The sequence below is a fragment of the Trachurus trachurus genome (genome assembly GCF_905171665.1).
Source record: "Trachurus trachurus genome assembly, chromosome: 7".
Lineage (NCBI taxonomy): Eukaryota > Metazoa > Chordata > Actinopteri > Carangiformes > Carangidae > Trachurus > Trachurus trachurus.
The window spans coordinates 31783795-31789997 of NC_139901.1; the positions used below are offsets into that span (position 1 = coordinate 31783795).

At 40.4% G+C, this 6203-nt stretch overlaps 1 long non-coding RNA gene across 1 annotated transcript; it reads left to right on the forward strand.

Annotated features, from left to right (window-relative positions):
- Positions 1–2741: 2741 nt before the first annotated feature.
- Positions 2742–5505, forward strand: LOC310988438. Its single transcript, XR_014595483.1, has 2 exons — positions 2742–2861; positions 4780–5505. It is a non-coding gene; the product is annotated as an uncharacterized lncRNA (long non-coding RNA).
- Positions 5506–6203: the final 698 nt, after the last annotated feature.

A 6203-nucleotide genomic window follows, 5' to 3' on the forward strand; every position in this document is an offset into this window, starting at 1 on the left:
CCAGCTGTAAAAGTGCAGGTAAACCAGCATCTGCCGAGCTGCATTCAGGGACTGTTGTAATAATAAATTCTGCTGTGTGTGTGTGCGTTTGTATGTTTGTGTGTGTGTGTGTTTAAATCAACCTGCAGGGGTTTCTTTCAGGTGTCTCACTGGAGCAGTTGATTTTTTTTTTTTTTTTTTGCTTTGAACTGAATTATTAAGTGTATTTACCAAGCATCTGTGTTACATAACAGACGAATGCTTGTAGGGGAAGATTACAAACATTTTTTTGCTCGCTTATTTAAATTAGCATGTGCTCAGAATAATCAAGCAGAATAATCAATCTGCAGGAGGCACCGGTGGAGGCACCAGACACAGTTGTACAACTCCAGGTAAATCAAAACAGAGTTGTCAACAATTGGGTTTTTTGTTGTTGTTAGATTATAACCTCATCGTCTGATTGCATCACATCACCCTGTTCTAAATTCAGTAGGACTAGCCTATTTATTTTTTTGACGTGTTCTCATTCATTTGCATTCACTCAGACTGAAAATGAGGTTGAACCTCAGGAGACAGCCGAGGAGGCGACAGAGCCTGTTGTAGGAGAGCAGGTAAATCAGAGAGAAGTGCTGGGGAATATTAAGTCTTCATTTCTCTTCACTCTGACACGATGTCATTACAGATGTACCAAATATTACGCTGAAACAGAAACAATCTTTCATGCATTTCAGTAAAAAAAAAAAATAATTAAATGAGGCTATTTTTAATTGGTTTGATTAATTGAATCTTTCACATTGAGCTCCACTGTTTTTCCAACATGACAGATGATGAGTCAGTGTTTGAACTGATGGGAAAGCAAATTATAACTTTTCCCTCCCTGCAGATGGATGGAGTCGATGGGGCTCCACAGCTACAGGTGGAGGCCGAGGTAAAACAAAAAATTAAAGGAGTTTGACATTTTTTGGGAAATATGCTTATTTGCATTTTTTTTTACACTTTAAATACAGATCTGAACAAATAGCAAGTTAAGATGTTGTTACCAGACCCAGGCCAGCTTGTTTGCCCCTTGCTTCCTCTTTGTCTTCATGCTAAGCTAAACTAAGTGAAGCTAAGCTAAGCTAAGCTAAGCTAAATGAAGCTAAGATAAGCTAAGCTAACCATCTCCTGGCTGTGTAGCTTCATTTTTAATAGGCAGATATGAGGGTGGTACCAATCTTCTTATCTTACTCTTTGAAGGAGAGCAAATATGAGTATTCCCCAAAATGTCAAACTATTCCTTTAAAGAAAGACAATCTCTTTTTTCTTTCACAGAAAATAACTTGTTTTTTGTTTTTTTCTCCTTTCCTGTGGCTGATGGTGCGGGGGATCTGCTTTTTCTTCTTCTGCCTCCTCTCTCTCTCTGTGATCTTGGATATTTTCCCCCCTTTTTACCTCTTCTTTGACTTGCAGGTGGCAGATCTGTCAGCTTCAATGATGGCCATGCCTTTAATTTGTAAATAGCTCATGATATGGTATTTTTTCCCTCTTTCCTGCCATTTTGATAAAAGAAAGCGGATCCCTCAAAAGCTGGCACCCTGGAGGCTGCGGCGAAGCCAGAGCCGCCGCCGCCTGCTCAGGAGGAGAAGAAAACAGCCTCCAAATCATCCTTCCTCTCTCTCTTCAAGCCCAAAGTAAGCACCCTTTGAAAATATCTCAAACATCTCAGAGTATATGAATTGTGCTGGAATTATTACTACTTTTTAAAGCAAAAAGTAAATAAAACAGAAAAGTAACAGATTGTGAATGTGAATTTGAGGAACTGTTAGACCACATGACCACAAAGGTCCAGGCGGCCTCCACAAGTGGAGTTCGGCTCCTCAGGAGAACCACTGGTCTGGTAAATACAGTCAAATTACCTCTAGAAAAAAAAAGCTGCATCATTAACCAGAGTGATTCCATTAATTACACCTGGTATTAAAACCTGTTTGTTCTTATATGTGAGAACTAGGGGTGGGCATTGCCAAGGACCTCACGAAACGATACGCATCACGATACTTGAGTCACGATACGATACAATATTGCGATATCCAAATTTTGCGATATATTGCGATATTCTACATAGTTCACTGAAAAATGTAAAAGGCATTAGCCTATGCATCTTAAAATCTGAGTTGTATGTACATCAGATGATAGTGATAATTCATGGGACAAACTGAGTCAAAACAATGTAATTCAAATCATCCATGCCATTTTATTGTAACTATACAAGCGCAAGTTACAACAACATATTTGCATGAACAACACACTGTCTGAGGTAGCAGTACAGTGACACCTCGCGGAGCAGAGGTGCGGAAGTTGTACTGGATTTACATCTGAAACATGATTTATTATTATATCGCGATACAAAATATTGCGATATATTGCCGTATCGATATTTTTGCCCACCCCTAGTGAGAACCATAACAACTTATATCAATGCTTCTCATAATGTTATGACAACCACTAAGACAGGCTGGGCGCTAACAGCCGATGAACATCTTAATGCCGGTTCAAATGTCATCCCAGAGTTTCTCATCTGCTCCTAATGAACTTGTCTGCAGCAGCACATAGAGCTGGTTGTTATTCTCTGTTGTAGCTCCATGCAGGAAGAACCGGAGTAATTTAGCTTCTTCTTCTTTCAGGCCGCTGAGCCCAAGAAGGCGACCTCTGGCCCCGGAGCTGCAGGAGCATCAGGAGCAGCCGAGGCCAAGGAGGAGCCCAAAGTAGCGGCCAAGTCCTCAGAGGCCGCTGCTGCTGGTGGTGTAGATAATAAACAAGCTTCAGCAGCAGCCGGAGACGACGCAGCTCATGTTCCCAAAAAACTGGAGAAGAGGAACTCCATCCATCTGTTCTTTAAAAACCTGGTAAGCGTAAAAGCATCACTCTCCCAGGTGTTAATGATTACAACACCCAAAGTTTATTTTAACCCTCCTGTTGTCCACCTGGGCCAAGGAAGGGAGGAAGGAAGGAAGGAAGGAAGGAAGGAAGGAAGGAAGGAAGGAAGGAAGGAAAAAGGAAAAGTAGGAAGGAAGGATGGAAGGAAGGAAGGAAGGAAGGAAGGAAGAAAGAAAAGACAAAGGAAAAGTAGGAAGGAAGGAAGGAGGGAAGGAAGGAAGGAAGGAAGGAAGGAAGGAAAAGTAGGAAGGGAGGAAGGAAGGACAAAGGAAAAGTAGGAAGGAAGGAAGGAGGGAAGGAAGGAAAGACAAAGGAAAAGTAGGAAGGAAGGAAGGAACGAAGGACAAAGGGAAAGATGGGAGGAAAGAAGGAAGGGGAAAAGGAAGGAAAGATAGATGGAGGGTCAATTTGATCAAAAGAGGAAGGAAGAAGAAGTAAGGACGAAGGAAAAGATGGGAGGGAAAAAGGAAGGAAAGAAAGATGGAGGGAGGGAACAGATTTGTTTAAGGAAGGAAGAAGGACGGAAGAAGGGAAAGAAGGAAGGAAAAAGGAGGAAAAGAAAGATGGAAGGTCAATTGGATCAAAAGAGGAAGGAAGAATAAGTAAGGGCAGGAGAAAGGAAGGAAAGAAGGAAGGATGGAGGAAGGGAAGAAAATTGGGTTAATTTGACCCATAAAGACAACAGGAGGGTTAAATACTGCTGCACGTGCTGTATCTCCTATATGTTCTACACGTTCCTGTCCACCAGATGGCAGCAGCAACTCACTGAGCAGATAAAGGTGTTAAAGGCCTCTTCATCATGTTACACTTCCTGACAACTAACTGTGCATAGTTTGATTTTAATAACTTATACATAAATTTGACTTTGTCCCAAGTGCAGCCTCGTTCAGAGGACACACACACACACACACACACACACACACACACACACACACACACACACACACACACACACACACACACATATTATGCGCAGTACAGCAAGTGATAAAGTTTAAATATTAATACAGATTCATTATAAATGAGAAAAAAGGGGCAAAACAAAGAAGTAAAGTTAAAAGTCAGAATTAAAACTAAAAATCCACCACGAAGGACGAGTTTTCCATCAGATTTCACTTCGGCTCTTAAAGGGATAGTTCAACATTTTGGCAAATTGGCCCATTGCCATAATCGCTATAGTCATAGCAGTAGGTTCGTTACCTTTAATTGTCGGTGTAAGCTATTATAGTGTAGAACGGAGGAGCGGAGCGGCAGGCTGCTCAGAGCTACGCTATGGAGGCTAAGGGAATTTCTTGGTTTTCCTCATCAAACTCATCAAATACACAACCCAACAACTCCAAAAGGCTGTCGTGGACAAGTTGTGAGCTGCACATTCACCACGCTATGAGATAATAACACAACGTTACGAGACAGAGTTGTTTTAGAGGCAAATTCATGCAAAACCGCTGATGCGCGTTGCGTTCAGGGACAGTTTTTCAGCAAGCAGACTCTGTATTTCCCTCTAAAACGGCTCCGTTTCGTAACGTTCCGTTATTATCTCATAGCGTGGTGAATGTGCAGGTCACAACTTGTCCACGAAAGCGTTTTGGAGTTGTTGGATTGTGTATTTGATGAGTTTGATGAGGGAAACCAAGAAATCCCATGAGCCTCCGTAGCGTAGCTCTGAGCAGCTCACGGCTCTGCTCCTCTGTTCAAAAAATAGCTTGCACCGACAATTAAAGGTAACGAACCTACTGCTATGACTATAGGGATTATGGCAATGGGCCAATTTGCCAAAATGTTGAACTATCCCTTTAAAGGTTCAGAGTCAGAGTCAGAGTAGTAAAAAGTACTGTAAATTATAATAAAAACATGATCTCCATTATCTTGATTTTATTTTAATTTCAGGGTCAGAAACGTCACTCCACAGACGCCGGGGTCCAGACGGAGCCGGTTGTTGTCGCTCCAGCAGCAGAGAAGGCCAAATGAAACCAAAAACAACACTGAAGTCTCCTTGTACAGACTCTATCTCCCTCTCTCTGTTACTCAGTCTTTATCTTTCTTTCTCTCTCTGTCTTTATCACAATGTCAACACCCTTGAATTACTTTAACCACTTTATTTTTCTGTTTTTGTTACTGTTTAGAAGTTACAATATGAGGAGGAAAGGTTAGTGGATGAAATGGTAAAAAGCAAGTGAGAAGGAGAAGTAGAGCAAGTAGATGATGAACTGGAGGTGATTAGAAATGGCCGACGTGATGGTGAGGTCGTTGAGATACACACACACACACACACACACACACACATACACACACACATATTTATATATATATATAATATAATATACAAATATACTGTACATAAATCTGGTCATATAAATGTCTTGACGAGTGTCACAATGTGAGTGTGGAACCTTTTCTACAGACATTTGATGTGACTTCTCTCTAATCTAATCATGCATCCTATAACCCCGCTGGGCTTATGCAACATACAGTACCACGCTTTTTTTTTTGCTTTGGGCAATTAATTAAAAAAAAAAAAATCTTCCAACACAAACACATAGTGTCACATAGTCTCTATTTTCTACAGGAAAATCACCATGCAGTTGTGGGAATGCAGAAATGACATTGACAAAAGGACTAGGAAGGAGCATGTTCAAACTGCACTTACAGATTTTTAACTTATACATACGTCATATTATATTGGGCCATACAGGAAATCACAATCTTTAGTATTCTGTGATTGTAAAGTATTCATGTTAACAAATACATCTGAGATAGATGGTGAAACAAAAAACACAGACTGTGTCATTTCTGTGCATCGTAGCTTTTAATTTGACAGCAGCAGCACTTTGTGTCGAGTCGTTTAATTGACGTCTAATGGTGTTTAGAGTCTTTTGTTTCGTTTTGATTGTTTTTTTGTTTAGTTTTGTTTTTTTTGGCCATGTGTGCAGAGTTGATATCCTGCTTGTGTTTTGCCTTATGTGTACGCGTGTCTTGTTGTGTAACTTCAGTTATCTTGAAGACAATAAATATGTTCAACCATTTATTCATCCGTTCTTGTCAAGGCCGTAACCATAGACAGGGTTCCTCCAGCAAAGTTAAATTTAAGACTTTTAAGACTTTTTTAAAGCCACTTGAAATGATATTTAAGACCGACTTCACAATAAACACAAATGCAGAAAAGAAAAGAAACACACCATGAATTACATAGGGTTAGGGACAATTTTACCCACTTCCAAGGTAAAGTGACTGCTACATGAACATTGGATTGTGTCTCTTTCCAGCTGTCCTTTCAAAATAAATGCATAAAAAGTCCGGAAAAAAAAAAAACA